This window comes from Orbicella faveolata, unplaced genomic scaffold (genome assembly GCF_042242905.1).
Source record: "Orbicella faveolata isolate gen_17 unplaced genomic scaffold, um_ofav_v1 contig_13, whole genome shotgun sequence".
Lineage (NCBI taxonomy): Eukaryota > Metazoa > Cnidaria > Anthozoa > Scleractinia > Merulinidae > Orbicella > Orbicella faveolata.
The window spans coordinates 10,881,847-10,898,700 of NW_028301540.1; the positions used below are offsets into that span (position 1 = coordinate 10,881,847).

Here is a 16,854-nt window from a genome sequence, read left to right on the forward strand (position 1 = left end):
GTAAAAGCACGGCATTTTCTTCTTTTATAATTTAAACTCAGTAGATCATGGGACTTTATAGTTCTTGTACGAATTCAAATTTAATGTTTATCTGGTCCGATCGAACAGTTTTCAGGCGGGTACTCGGTTCTTCACAAGCGGGTCTTTCTACCTGCTACCCGGCTTCTATTGAAACCCCTGGAACCTGGCCGAGATTCAGAGAGGGAGTACCTCTACACCGCAGAAATTAAGTATGTCTTCTATGCAATTTCTATTCAATTTCACCCTGCTGACCACCATTACCCAGGCAATTACTCTTATCAAAGATTAAAGAAATACTGATTTTCGACCCGGCGTGAACATCACGATTTAACTGACAGATTAAAACAACCCAACAAAAGTTAAGTAAACCAAAATTTGGAAAGAACAATGGTAGAGACGCTTTACGAGCATCCTGGTATATTATTATGTCGTACTTTTAGAGAGTAAGGAGACGGGACGATATCTACACGCTACATTCAGAGCTCTCAAACAATCCATTACCTTCAATACCATCTAGCAATGTTGGTTTCCACATTGAGGAACTGGAAGGAATGGTGACCGGTATGGCATCGCTGGTGTAGCATACATCGAACATGTTGCAAACTGTGCAGGATAGAAATAGCGGTAATTGTCAATAGTTCTGTTAACCTTTGGTTAATTATTTTTCTCCTTAAATGTTACACAGTGACATGTAAGAAAACACAGCAGTTGTCGATGAACTATAACTTCTAAACAAGTATTCAATAAATTTATTTAAAATTCTTAAAGCATTGTGGAACGAAACACTCCACACTCTTTTATTTGTTAATTGATGATAACTGACAAATTTAAAAGTTACCTCTCCTTCCATCTGTGGAGGATGTCTCTCCAGGCCAGTAGAACATACCCTTTACATGACTTTGCGCCGATAGCCATCTTAGAGCCCTTAAGTAACCAATTAGAATGTACTGAATTATCAGTGGTGACGACTGGGTATAATATTATAACATTGTCCTTTCATGATGACAATTTTAACATTTAGACGTGTCAAAGTTTTTGACATAAAGCCCGGCTAAATCGATGGTGCCGCCCAGGACGTCTACAGTAGTGAACCCGTGTGTCCAGTCTTTAGTTCCATCTTTACTACAACAGCCTTCTCAACTGACTCAATAAAGGCTTGTTAGCATTGATACACTGCATGCACGTGTATACCTCACGTTTCCTTCTCCCTCACTCCGTTCGTACGAAGGAAAATCATTTTCCTTCTCCAGAACGCTGAAGCATAACACAAATACACAAGACTGTAAGGCAGGCAGAGTGAGAGCACCTGCCCGACGATGCTTTAATTCATTTCACACTAAGCTAGGCAAATAAGTACAAACAATGTGAGGAGGGAAAACTGGCTACATCTTTACGACTCAAAAAGCCTAAGTAGGAAAATATTTAGTTAGTTGTAACCTACTTTCCAGAGAAGCTTTAACATACATATTCTTAGCTTTCTCTGATTTCCATCGCCCGTGAAGCATTAATAACCTATCAGACGCACCTGATTTCATAAGATTGTCTGCTATAAAGGTAGCACCGCCTGATCTGAGGCTATGAGTACTATAAGGATGGAGTTAATCCCTATAGCTGAAAGCGATTCTTTAATTAGCTCTCTACACCTAGTATAACTTAGTTTCCTAGGGCCTAGAGTATACAAATTGCCCTTCTTGACAAATTTAAGGGTTCTAAAAATGTGAGCAGATGAACTTAGATCAATACTTGCTCCTGAAAAATAACGGGCTAATAATGAATGAGGACATGCAAGGCCACCACTTTTAGAAATAAACACAATATTGCCTTGCCTATACTGATCAGTTTTGCTATGCTTAACATTAATCTCTAGATGATCATCAAAAACTACAATATCCGAAGCCTGTATATCCAAAAGCTCATTAACCCTGAAGAGGCCATAAAAGCCTAAAACAAAAGTTAATGCTGTACGTAAACCGCTAAGATTACAGCCTTCATAAGCAAACTTAATACAAATTCGACGTATCATATCAGGAGTAATAGGCTCCTTTTTTCTGACTGGTCTGCTAAATACACGTTTACTAGCCTCCACAATGTTGCGGGATAGTGCAGAATCAACTGGATTACCTTGTATCCCGTATGGAATGAGATCATGGACCCATTTTAACGCACAAAACGCAGACAAAACAACAGCATATGAATTTTTGGTTTCGTGAAGATTAGACAGGTATTCAGATATAAGTAACCTATCACAGGGCAAAACCAATCTTAGGCCTCTGGACTTCATATAAAGACAGAAAAGCTTGTATTGAGTGACATACTTTTTAACAGAAGAATTAGCCGTAGATGATAAAACTTGCTTCAGCATTAAACGCCTTTTGGCAACACAGGTCCGTCCCCAAGAAGTGGCTTCAGTCAAATCCTAAGGAAGCAAAAATACTAATAGATAATATCAAATAGAGGGAAGGGGAAGTGCTTATGCCGATTTAGCGCCGGCGAAAAGTTTAAGAAAAAATCCATAGCCAACCGGCCAAAGTCCGCTGCCATTCGGCTAGACCATAAAGCCAAACAGCTAAAAGAGTTCGCTGCCATGCAGCTAGAACCTGATGCCAACCGGCTCCAAGGATTGCCAAAAAAGGCTTGAAAAACTGTAATACAATAACACAGCGTGTATAATGTTTAAGTACGATCCAGTTGGTTTGTGATAACACTCACAAAAATTAAGTTTGACAGCGATGATAAAACCATTCCAACTTGACGAGCCTAACAGCGAGTTAATGTTGCGCCCTAAACGCAACGCTAGCGCACCTTCGAAGAATGCGTAATCAACAACAAAACTCCAAAACCTATTGACCAAGAGTGGCCAAAAAGGAGCAGATGGCCAATGTGGTGCAATTAATGTTCCACTGGCACGAGATCTAAACATGAAAATGAGAACTTTAGACAAAATTGGAATCGGTGGTACAAGTAGACAATTTTCGCCTCGCCAGTCCTGGAAAAACGCATCCACACCTGACGTTGCAGGGTTCCAGAATCTTGAAAAATATTTTGGAACTTTTTTGTTGTAGTCAGAGGCAAAACAGTCCACAGTATATGGCCCCCAAAGACCGTCTGGCTGCTGAAAAAACTCGGGGGCAAGTTCCCAATCGTCATAATCAATTATCTTGCTGAGGTAATCTGCCTTATCATTGAGAGATCGGGGCACCCACTGCATGTCCAAAACAATTCCCAATTTAAAGCATAGCGAAAAAATATCAAAAGCTGACTTGTGAAGATTAAAGTGCATACTACCAACTTGCGCAATTCTTGCGACCCCCTGGTTATCGGTAAACCACTTGACTCTTGAATTAGGCAGAAAAGAACTGAATGAACTAAGGACAAACTGTATATGGCATCCTCGTCTTGGAGAGGCGATGGTCAGCGCATCACTGTCGACAGGCTCTTAAGTGACTCAAAAGCCCGATTCTTGAGTGGCAGTCTTTGTTGCAGCTGGTACAGATGTAGTTTGTGGCCTCACGAACTGATACTTGTCGTTCCTTTCTCGCTGCCTGCTTGATTGTCGCCTCGGCCCTGGCCTTCGTCTCGGCCCTGAGTGCCCCCTCCTTCACACCGTGACGCCAGGCGGCGCGGTCTTGCGCGAGGACCTCCCAGGTATTGGGATTGAATTCAGCAAGTCGCAGGTCACGTCACGCTTGCAAACATCCTTAAAGCGAAGGAGAGGTCGGCCCACGCGTCGGGCGCCCTCCCACAGTTCCCCGTAGAGGACTTGCCTTGGCAAGCGATCGGGTTCCATACGGTGAACATGACCGAGCCACCGTAGGCGTCTTTGGATGAGTAGTGTGGGGATGCTCGGCATGTCGGCTCGTTGAAGAACATTGGTGTTGGAGACTGTCCTGCCATTTGATCTGAAGGCAATGCCGAAGGCAGCGGAGGTGGAACCCGTTGAGCCGCTTCTCTTGTCTGGCGTATGTGGGCCACGACTCGCTTCCGTAAAGGAGAGTGGAAAGGACACAAGATCGGTAGACTTGCAGCTTGGTCCTCTCGCTCAACAGGTCATTAATCCACACTCTCTTGTTGAGTTTGGCCATAACGCCGGCTGCCTTGGCGATCCTTGAACTGATCTCGACATCTAGCGACGCCTTGCTTGACACTGTTGACCCTAGGTAAGTGAAAGAGTCCACGACCTCCAGTTCAGTGTTGTTGATGGTAATGACGGGAGGTGTCTCTGTATCTTGGGCTAGGATGTTTGTCTTCTTTAGACTGATGGTAAGGCCAAACTCCTTGCAGGCGTGAGACAGCTTATCAACCAAGCGTTGAAGGCCTGCCTTGCTGTGGGATGCCAGGGCAGCATCATCCGCGAACAACAGCTCGCGTATGAGCACTTTAAGGGTCTTGGTTTTGGCGCGGAGCCTGGCAATGTTGAAAAGCTTGCCATCTGACCTTGTCCGAATGTATACACCCTCCAAGCAATCGGCAAAGGCGTAGTGGAGTAACATCGAGAAGAAAATCCCGAACAGGGTTGGCGCCAAAACTTAGCCCTGCTTTACTCCACTGCTGACTGGGAAGGCATCCGAGGTGGCTCCATCAAAGCAGACGGTGCTCTGCATGTCCTTGTGGAAGGCGGTGATGAGGGCGAGGAGTTTTGGTGGGCAGCCGATCTTCTGAAGGATTTGGAAGAGCCCACTACGACTGACCAGGTCGAAGGCTTTTGTCAGGTCCACAAAAGCGAGGAACAATGGTTGCTGCTGCTCACGACACTTCTCCTGCAGCTGGCGGAGGGAGAAGACCATATCTACTGTGGATCTGCCGGCTCTGAAGCCACACTGGGACTCTGGATAAACTTGCGAAGCAAGACTCTGCAGGCGACCCAGTGCAACACGTGCAAAGACTTTGCCTACAATGCTGAGGAGTGAAATGCCGCGATAGTTATATCAATCGCTTTGGTCACCCTTGTTTTTGTAAAGGGTGACTATACTAGCATCTCTCATGTCTTGTGGGATGTGTCCTTTCTCCCAGCAATGGCAGAGGAGCTCGTGAAGCGGCTGGAGGATGGAAGGTTTGCCATGCTTTAGGACTTCTGCTGTTATGCTGTCCAACCCTGGCGCCTTGCCACAGGCGAGGTTGTCAATGGCTTTGCTGAGCTCTTCTAGTGTGGGCATCTCGTCTAGCTCCTCCATGGCTGGAAGTCTGGGCAAGGCATCAAGGGCAGCGTCTGTCACGATGTTCTGGGTCAAGTAGAGCTCGAGATAGTGCTCGACCCAACGCTGCAGCTGCTTGCTCTGATCGGTGATGACTTCGCCAGACTTCGCTTTGAGCAGTGCTGTTTTCACGCTCATGGGGCCGGTGGCTGTCTTGATCCCCTCGTACATCCCTTTGGCGTAGCCACAGTCAGCGGCTGTCTGGATCTTGGCGCACAGGTTCTGCCAGTACACGTTAGCACAGCAGCGGGCGGTCTGCTGGGCTTTGAAGGATGAACTGTACAGCTAATAATTCACGGTAAGTGAATAATTCACGGTAAGTGGACTCTTCTGACGTTTAGCCTCAGTAAACATCCTATGAGCACAAATATCTTTCCCGTCAATATGGCCAGCGCAAGCAACATCACTTGCATCTGAATAAATAGAAACAAATGGAGTGACCGAATCAGACACGCTTCTAGTGTTAACGGAACGAAGATTGTTCTTCCAAAACTCAATTTCAACTACACAGTATCTATCAAGCAAAAATACACTATCCCAATCTTGGGCGGCAGCCACAGACATCTGACAATGCCTGGTCATAATTCGAGCAAGGTTTCCTAAAACGGGACTCATAGATATGATCTTTCCAACAATGGAAGCCAAACTTCTTGCTGATAACGCACGAGGTTGTAGGGCGCTGTCAGTGTGGGACAAAGCCTTATCTATTCTTGACTCAGTAATGCTAATGTTTCGTTGAGTCCCATCCCAAACAATAAATTGTACAGGAACCCAAACTGACTTGTCGTCATTAGATATGAAGCCCGCCATGGCAAGGTCTGATCTAAGAATGTTCGAATGAATTTGGCTCAACGACTCAGTAGACTCAACGTCAAAACCATCGTCGAGGTAAACAACAGCACGTATTCCCTGAGATCTCCAATGCTTTACTAAAGGTCTGAGCAACTTGGTGAAAATGTAAGGCGCCAAAGATAAACCAAACGGGAGAACTGTAAACATAAAGAAACTAGGTTCCCCATCAGACATCACCCAGCTAAAACCGAGGAATGGCTGGTGTTCTGGAAAAATATCCAAATGATGATATCCACTTTTGACGTCAAATTTGGTGAAGTAGCTACCTTTCTCAAAATAGTCTAGCCCAACTCTCCAGTCCTCGAACTTGAATTTTTGCTTAAAAACGTGGTGATTGATGTACCTTAAATCCAAAATCAAACGTCTTTTCCCACAACTTTGAACCGAAACAGAAAGCGGATTGATAACGTTGAGGCAACTCTTCGGAACTTGACAAACTCTTCCCGAGGAAAGCAACTCAAGAATAGCTGAGTGAACGAACTCGGAATGTTCTAAACCAGAACGATTATTACTAAATTCTGCTGGAAGCGGAGAAACATAAAACGGAATTTTGTAACCTTCTCTAATACAGTTAACAATAAAGATTAGCGAAAAAACTGAGCAACGACGTTTCGGTGTCATCCTGGCACCATTTTCAAGTTAAAAAATATTTGTGTGAAAAGTAAACTAATTTATACCAATGGTAGAGGTGCGAAATTGAATAAATTAAGATTAAGATAGCTGTTCAATGTTCATGTTCATTCCAATGAGGTGTCAAACACTGGTAATGAGTTCAGTGTCTGTTCAAAGCCTAAACAAATACTTTTGCGCGAATAGAGTCTGACTGTGTGTTAAGGCTCGGTTTCTTCTTGTGAATCCACAACATTTCGTGGATCAAGCAATCAAACTTTCCCTGACATTTCTTTAGGATCTTAAAGTTGTTAGTCAGGTCACCAACTGTATCAACTCGGTGTTCATTTTGAAGGTGTTTTCCGATGGCGGTAAATCGGTGTTCCTCAATGCGCTTGTAAAGATGACGGCTAGTGTAACCGACGTATTCTGCATCACACAGATCACATATATAGTTATAAACAACGCACTGTTGATTGATCAAAGGTGGTTTTGGCTCTTGTACTTTGAGATCATCGCCAATTTTACGGCTTCTGAACACCGGCTGTAGTTTGTGATCAAGTTTATTACTCAATGTAAAATGCTCTAGTTCAGTTCATTCGAGATATGCCTGCCTTTAGAAGGCTACATATCAGCTCTCAGGGTATTCATGTGTTTATGTTGGTGTTAATTTAGTCTGGCATTGCATGTTGCAAACGCTATTTATAAATTACACAACTCATGATTTCATAAAAATATCACGTGATGAATTTAGTCTCTCTGCCTGAAAAGGCATTTACACAAGCGGGGTTGTCGTAAATTGCTGGCCGCTGGTGAAATTTGAGGTGATCACTGGCTGGATTTTGGTGGACGATCTCTCGGTAAAGGGCAACAAATGGTTTTAGGTTACCAAATACAATCATTTGATATTGAAGTTATTTCCTTTATTCAAGGTATTATTTAGCTGTATTGAAATCACTTGATTAAAGGAATTTATCAAGACCATTATTGAGTGGCAAGTGAAAAAATGTCTGTGGACATGTTTTTGAAATCCACGCAGATATATAATTACATTTATATCATATGTTCAAAACAAACTGGATGCTTTCCCTGACATGACTGTGTGAAGTCACAGTACAGCATAAATTAATATACTTTACAATACACATGTACATTCCATAGAATATTGCATAATTACCATGTAATAAACACACTGTAATGAGTTTCACCTTTGTTGTCTTCACTGTAGAATGGTGTGCCAAGGACACCTACGGACATTAACAGGTTCAAACCTTTACACAAATTACAATGCACATTTGAAAGCCATAATAAGCAACAGAAATAGCTAAAGAAAGAAAGTTAAAGAAAGAAGAAAATTCCATTTTGCCATTATTCTACTTTAAATTTGATTTTAATTGACAAACACCCGCCCTCTAATTCAGTGTTGTACACAAACAAAGCCAATGTTGAAGATACACGCAGGAATCCATCGTTGTTGGGATATTTTCATTGTCTATGTTGACTGTAAATAGCTGAACACTTGTTGTTGTTGACTACATGTACTTACAGTCATTAAGTGACTTTTACTTGTGTTTAGTGAGTATTGAAATTATCATTATCATTATTATTAGAGTTTTGTGGACTGCCCGATTGTTATATAAATCAGCGTGTTCTATTTTGCCTAGATTGACACCAACAAAAAGGCATACATTGACTCCACCTAGCGTGCGATTTTGTAATCTGAAAATGTTTGTCTGAAATTTTTGCCTCCTAAAATTCAATTGTGAAGAAAAAATCCTTTAGACCAGCTGCAAAACCCACTAGCCCTAATCAGACATGACATTTTTTGTACACTGACCATGTTGTCAGTGTAATAGCAATGTGAACGTTTAACCACTCTGTACAATAAGTTGATGTTACAGTACAGTTTAAGTATTATTTTCTGTATTATGGTTGTTGTTTCTGGTTTTCTGAGGCAAAATATAAATAGATCTATATTGTAATAAAATATCATTACAATGTACAATGTAGCTATGCTAAGAAATATGCATTTTGTAATTTCATTTATGTACATTATGCTGCATGTACGTACCTGCTGTATAAAGGGATCTTGGGTTTGTGCTGGATTTTGTTCTTTCAGCATCCCTGGCTGCTGAAGAATTATTTTCTTGCTGTGCTGAATGAATAAAGACACTTGTCTAATAAATGCATGCTTTCAGTATGAAATGCCCTGTCTTTAATCCTTTTAAGCAAGAGCACTATAATATAAAATGCGATGAAAGGAACATCATTTAGTATCTTTAAAATCTTGGAAATCAGAGTGATGCATTGAGCAAAGAAAGAATTTTCCAGTATCTCAGGTACAGCTGAACTCTCCATATGGACAGTTTCCTCTGTACCGAAAAATTCTCATACATTGCCTTTAAAAAAACTTCTATTCTATGGACCCTCTCAAAAATGGACAACAGACACCAAATCTCGGCCCTAGGAAGCAAATTCCAAAACATGGACACTTGATCAATCAGTGATACCAACACCAGAACATGTCACTTTTGAGCCTGATTTTTGTTACTAAACACTCTAAACTGTCAGTGGAGACTTAAAAGTGATGTCATCATAATGACCTCTCCAATGCAGACAATTCTCTAATACAGACTCTGCTCTGTCCCTTTGGTGTCCGTATTAGAGACCTTTGACTCTACAGTGAATTTCAACGTCAGAGTAGTGGATTCTACTTTTTCAATAAGATAATAGTGAGAAAATGACTTTGGACTGATACAGCCCAGGCTGATCTGACACAGTTGACATTGATTGGTTAACAAGTGAAAAAGGGACCAATGGGTGACATGGGAGTCAATGGGCTGAGCTCAGGCAATTTGGCAGGTGAGTGTCCAGGTTGTCTTGTGGACGGCCTATTCTTAAAGAAAATCATTGTTCATATGTTGCCTTATAAATGCCCATTTGAGCAGGCACTAGTGCACATTTTGGACACGCACTTTTCAAATCCTGGATAAAAGCCTGGATGAGCTGATTAAAAAATGAGTTACCTTGAATTTGGTCCAGTACTATGACAGAATTCTCAAATGGACTTTGTTGTAAATCAGCATCTGTAGTTGTGGGAGACAATATTAGCAGTTGTATCCCATTCCTATGGCAACCAATTTGGGATCACTCAAGGTTTCTGGGAAACCACTCGATTTGGAAACGAGACTCCATGGGATACCACTACGATCGAGACTCGATTGTTAAAACTGAGACTCATTTCAATGAGCGAGAATCGAGTCTCGTTTCTCCAAAATCGAGACTCGTTTAGTAAAAACAATTAATTTATTATTTTAAATTTAAAAATTATTAATTAAAATAATTTATAATAAATAATTAATTAACTCTTGATATTTAATAATTAAATTATTATTTTTAATATTTAATTATTTATTTTCTATTAAAAATATATGAAATTAATTGACTATTGATAATTAATGATTAATTTATCATTTTTTAAAATAATTATTAATTTTAAAAAATAATATGTAATTAAAAAAATTAGGAGCAGTTCCTTCCCCCATTGCTGCTCATCTTAAAATGTCATGGACGCCGACCACGCGACCACAAGAAACGGAAGTTCTGCTTTAGGAGTTGGGAGACTGGGTTCGGGACATGCGCAATACTGTCTCATTTTCAACTCAATGCCAAAGTGCCCAGCTTGATAGATTTATGATCAGACGCTTACATTTTCATATAAGCACATATCAAACTTAATTTAAAATGCTTGTTGCACTTCTTCTGATGTCATTATTTTTCTTCCACTGGCTTTGATTTGTCTTTCGTAAACCGAGTATTGTAATTGCAAAATGGAAGATAAGAAGAAGCTTTTAGCGAACTTTTTTGCTATAATTTTGCTTGCATGATATTTTTCTTAAAATCACCCTCCCTCTTCCTGAAAAGTCAAATGGTCCACCCCTATGGCGATCTCTCTCCCAACCTGCATGCAGAGCCTTTTCTTACGGTACATATGCTTTGAACAGGGTGTTCTCTCTCCCGGAGCCCACCTGGAATTTGGGACGTATAGTTTTCGGGACGTGTGGGATGGTTGAAAACATATGAAATTCTGCGTCCGCTATGACCTGTTTCATGTCTTTTCGACACATGATGAGTCGTAATATGTCGTAATATGAGTCGTAATATATCGTAATATGTGGGAAAGTAACTTTGCTACAGATGGCGTGTCATATCAGGTATCTACGTTTATTTCGCTGTAATGCTTGGTACAGTGTATTGCTTATCTCCTTAAAGGCAAAGGGCCACTGATGGGGATTTTGCAAGTTTCCAATGGCGTTGATAAGCTAACAAGACGTCACCACCATCATCATACTGATACAGGCAGTCAAATAAATGAAAACTTGAAAATAACTGTTCCTTTCTTGTTCAGACTATACTTATTCAGTAAAAATGAATTACAAAGTGGGCTGTGGAATACCCGGCCATTTCATTAAGTTTTACATACCATTGAATGACAATGGTGTCCATTGTAATATGCCTCCTTCTTCAAAAACCTCCGACACATGTGAATGAAGTTGCCGGGTGTTAGGAAATTGCCCCTTCTTTTCCAGTGGCACTGTATGAAGGCATTTAATCGCGATTTTCGCAAAGGTGTGATGAAACAGGAGAAAAATCCCCGGAACACAACCCATAAAAGCTTTAGTCTTACTGATACGGTACGTACCGCATTCACCACTCCTACTATTTTCAGTGTTCCAATAAACTGACTAAAAAGAAACATGACTTTCAAAAACACTTACCTGATATAAAATGGAGGAAGATTCAAATGGAGGCCATGCAATGGATTGTCCATGCAGTTAACCGAAACGCGTTGAAGGTCGAACAAGATGCCCGCGCAATCCTTTGAACAGCCACTCCTTTGAGCACGTGATCGATCACATATTGCATCACATGTTCTGATATCTCTTCTAAGGTAGGGAAAGTGACCAGTGGAAAGAGAGCAGCCATTCAAGGAGAGATTTTAGGATTGTCAATATTTCATCCAATTATCCTTCCATGGGATTATTTTTCTCGTACTCTCCATTCTTCTCAAATCAATATTTGCTAGGTACAATGGAGTGATAGGAAAGCTTTCTGGGGAAGGGAGAGATGAACATCATGACCTTTGGATCACCCTGGGAAGCCACGTCCCGCCAACGAAACGCATTACAAAAGAGTTCTCCCGCCACAGCAAGGCAAGGCAACTGCACAAGGGAACAGAAATGGCATACCAATGTACCTTTGTGTCAACTTCATCGCTTTTATGCTGTCTCTGTCGTTAAACCACATCGGTAAATGCCATTCGCGTGATCCCGGTTTTCACGCTCTTTGCGGAATTAATTGATGTACAAGAACATATAAAAAGAACGTGTCATTTGTTTGTTGAAAATGAAGGACAGAGATCGAGTTTCACAGACAGCTATCGACTCTTTTGTTGACAATGCAACTAGCATAGTAAAAACAAGCATGGACGTATTAAAGTGAGGGCTTATGAATAGGCTAGATACAGCAGGTATAAATTTCAATGCAGTTCCTGGTCTTCCAGAACTTTTCCAAGAAGACAGCCTTGCTATGAACTCATTTTCTGGATTAAGAGATGAGGCTCAACAATGCCAGTACTATAAGGATCATGTTAATCTCGTGGTGAGTACAACTTTTGCACTTAAGGTTATTATTGGGTGCAGTTGTTTCATTCATCCACTTAGTATGGGATCTTTTTGTGAGGGATATGAGACATTAGTGAAGGCACCTTTTCACTAACGCTTGCTTCTATTTCAAGAGAGAGTCATTTATTTCCAGGACACCTACAGATTGGTTCCACGAGAAAATATCATTTTGTGGAACCCTTTGCCAGTAACTGCAAACCCTGCTGACTCCTGGGGGACAGTGTCATCCTTACTATTTAGGATATTAAATATGTTGCTTTATTATTTTTATTTTTAAGGTTGACCATCCCCACACAAGAAATGGTCTTATAAGTGATTACTGTGATGGAGATGCCTTCAGAGTGCATCCACTTTTCTCTCGTGATCATTGTGCCTTGCAGTTAATCCTGTACTTTTATGAATTTGAAGTCTGCAATCCTCTTAAATCAAGGGCCAATAAACACAAAATTGGTGAGTTTTTAACTCGTCATGCACACGGATACAGTACAAATGGGATACAGAAATGAGGTACTAGGCATTTTAATACTGCAGTGAAACCAGTATTAAGCATACCTCATATTAAGCAGACGCTAGCTAATAATCCACTAAATACAAGTGATACAATTTTTCACTGAATTCACAATTGCATTTTGTGATCCTTAATTTCCATGAAGGTGGCTTTTATTACACTTTAGGGAAGTCTGGGATTACGTCCGCTACTAGTTTGCTTACTTCACTTGGGGAGGCTGGAGCTTTTCCTCCACCAGTTTTTCTTGCTTCACGACGATGTAAGTCATGCTCCTTTTTCGACTGGAGTTTCAGCCGCCTCCAGTATCCTTGAAGCTGACTGAGGTCGCGTTTGATACCAATAGGATTTTGGGAGTTAAATTTAGTTAAAATTCCCTCCCATGCCTTTGCCTTTTTTGCCAGCGTCTTACTCTCAGAGCCTTTGCTTTCCACTTCTGGAAAGTCTCTACCCAGTTCGGCCAATAAAAGTTTGTCTTGTTCGCCGAAATTTGTTGTGCGACTTGCTTTAGAAGTCATGTTGCGGAGACATGACCACTATTTGGAAATTTGCATACGTAATACCTCCGCAGACAATGCATTTCCTTGTGAGACATGGTTTAGCCATTGACTCGAGAAAACACGGTTCAGTCGCATTTTAATAATGAATTTTAATCATCGTTTAGCCGTTGTTTATCGAAACAACGTCTAAACCGCAGCTCAACCCTAAACAATGGCTAACTTAGACTTCGCTTAAATAATCGGCCCTTAAGGCTGGTTTTCACAAGTGACGGAGTCGTAGTCGGAGTCATAATCAGAAGGGTAAAGCTTCTAGTGCAATCTAGTGAAAATCAAACCGACGGAGTCGGAAGAAGAACAACCATTCCGCTTATGACTTCGTCGCTTACGATCAAGTGAAAACTAGATTGTCAGAGTCGGAAGCAAAAGCGGAAGAATAAACTAATCACAATGCTCGATTCCGGGCCTTTTGATTGGTTGGTTCTTCCGCCTCTGCTTCCGACTCCGATAATCTGTTTTCACAAGATCATGAGCGACAAGTCGTAAACGGAATCGGAAGAAATGGAAACGTTCTGATTCTTACGACTCCGATTCCGACCTGATATTTTTCGAACTCGAACTGATATTTTTCGTCTTCCATCAAAATGCAATAAAAAAGAAAGAACATTCAAACAAAATGACTTAAAGTTGGCATATTTTACGAAGCTCTGCCCCACTCACCCCGGTCTCTCCGAGCATTCTAGCCCTACTTGCAAGGTGGCGTCGGCTACCGTGAAATCTACTATAGGCGTGAAAACTTGCTAATTACACGCTAAAGGATGTTACGGCCTATACACGGCCACGAGGGCTTATCGTTACTCCAACTTTGTGAGTTCACGAATTTCTTTTGTTTTTGGTTGCGGGTCATCTGCCAATGCGGGTAATCTGTTTAAATTTTTTTCTTGTTATTACGAAAAATGACCGATGCGGGTAATCTACCGAGCGGGTAAACAGCCGGAAATTACGGATATTTATAAATATCCAATTTGCAATTTGCAGTCACTTGAAAAATTCAAGCTTTGGTTATCTATAAACAACCGATTTTCATTACCATTTTTTTTTTCAATTTTAGTCATTTATAAATAACCAATTTTACATTTCAGTTTTTAATTTTCAATTTCTCTTATTTAAGCAATAGACCACAAGTTTTTAAGGTTTATAGGCCGATAAACCACGCGGGATGTTGGAAGAACACGAGAAGAATTTGTAAATCACGAGCCGCAGGCGAGTGATTTACGAATTCTTTGAGTGTTCTTCCAACATCCCAAGTGGTTTATCATGCCTCTAAACCATAAAGACTTGCAGTCTATTGCTCCTATATAATAATTCAGAAGACACGCGAATTTTCCGTGAGTTTACTGGCACAATAAACCATAGCTGATTGACAATTCAGAGCGCGCGCATTCATTCAATTATTATATAATTATAAATAACCCATTTTCAATTTTGGTTATTTAGCAAATAACCGCTTTGCAATTTTGGTTATTTGTTAAATAACCAATGTCTCGTTTTGGTTATTTATCATTAACGGAACTGCGCAATGTGGTTATTTACATATAACCATACTTGTTTTGGTTATATACAAATAAGCACTCTAAATAATAAAAATACATTTGGTGCCTCATATAAAAATGACGTCAATGTTTATAGACAAGAAACATCGTCATTAATCTATGCTACAAAGTTAGAAAAACTGATGTAGATGAAAATGCTTCACAGTCATAACTGAACTTGTATAATATACCGCAGATTCCGAGTAACCAAGAGGAGATGAAACGAAAACTGGACTTCCTGGCGGAGAAGTCCGTAAAGGTGACAATGTTTTCTTCTCAGTCGATGATACACGAGGTAATTATATTATACTAAGTTTTAATTAAGTTTAATTCTAAGATAAATGCTTTTGGTGAAATAGAAGTGAGCTTAATTTGCTTGCAAAGTCAAGTTTGTCAATTGCCGGGAGATGGCGCACGTGCATTGTTTTCAGATTAATAATATTAGTGCGTGCTGTCGTGTTTTATCGCAAATGCACGCGTTGTTACGGGAGTAAAGCGCGCGCCAGGCAAGCGCTGTTTCAGGGACGAGTTTTCAGGCCATAGACCATATTAATAAATGGCTGCCAACTTAAAATTATTTTGTACGCGTTGAAATTGGCCAAACTAACCTTGTTTGAGAGTAAAAGTTCTTTTTAAATTATCAACTCAAAACGACGTTGGTTAGGCTAATTTTCATACGTACAAAAGACTTTTTAATTGGCAGCCAGTTATGAATAGCGTCTATAAGCCGTGTCCAAACGTGAAATGTTTGGAAACCAAACATAATCAAATTTCAACAAACACGTTTAAACATGCTCCAAGACTATCGAACAAGGTGTCAAATTGAGAAAATGTTTAGTCAAACATTTCCCGCACATAAGGCACAAGCTTGTGTGTTTTTGACTACAGCGACCACCCAAAATGTCGAGAGTAGGTGGTCGTCTGGGGGAGGTGGTCACTTGCAAGAGCTTTGACCATATTGGGTCAACATTTTGCCTCGTTAGCTTATGGTAACTGCAGAGACTTACCCTGTGTTTAAAACGTTTTACTCATGTAAAAAGTTAATTCAGAGGAAAAAAACCGGTACTCCCCATTCAGAAAGTTCTGTCTCTTGTGCTACCCAGCAATGCGATGATGTTACAGCACCTTATTATCCAATTTCTGCTCTATTATCTGTCAAGTGGTCGCTTACAGGAGGTTAAAAACAAAAGAAAATTTCAAACTTTTAGCTCTAAAAGTGGTCGCGGTCGCGTGCGAGAGGTGGTCGCCTACAAGAGGTTTCACATACAATTCCGAAAACATTGGTCAAGAGTTTTTTCGTCACAGGATTTTTACAAAGTCCTGTTCTCAGAAGACGCTCGCTGTCTGCATTCGCTTGCATGAAATAGTATGGTGTGAACTGTAGTAGCCATACCACAAGCACAAAATCAATATCCCATCAAATATTAAACTAAAATAAAAAGTCAACATTGTCTTAAAGTTCGTTTCGATTAATTGAATTTATCAGACAAAACGACAAGTTTATTGATCATTTGCCAAGTTTGTGCATGCATAAATGTACACATGCGAAAAAACCACAATCGATGTGCAATTTCGAAAGCAAATGAATTTTCTGTTTCAAAACATACGGATGTCAACAAGTGAAGTCAGAAACTAGCTGTGACACTAAAATTATTTGCGGTAAAATAGAGCACGCAGGCCACGTAAAATATCGTGCACAAAGCTAAAAAAGTCAAAGTTTCATTCACTCCTTTGAAGTATTTGAAGTCTTGAAGGACAGCAAAATATTGTCCGCTTCGTAAGGTTGTTCTGCGTGTTATTAAAATCAGCTTATCTGAGAAAACGGTAAGTGCTAAGTTTCTGCATAGACCTACACATGCGAACAACGACAATCGATGAGCAGTTTCGACAAAAAATGAATTT

At 40.5% G+C, this 16,854-nt stretch overlaps 1 pseudogene; it reads left to right on the forward strand.

Annotated features, from left to right (window-relative positions):
• The first annotated feature begins 11,912 nt into the window (after positions 1 to 11,912).
• On the forward strand, positions 11,913 to 13,178 carry LOC149114967 (uncharacterized; annotated as a pseudogene).
• Positions 13,179 to 16,854: the final 3,676 nt, after the last annotated feature.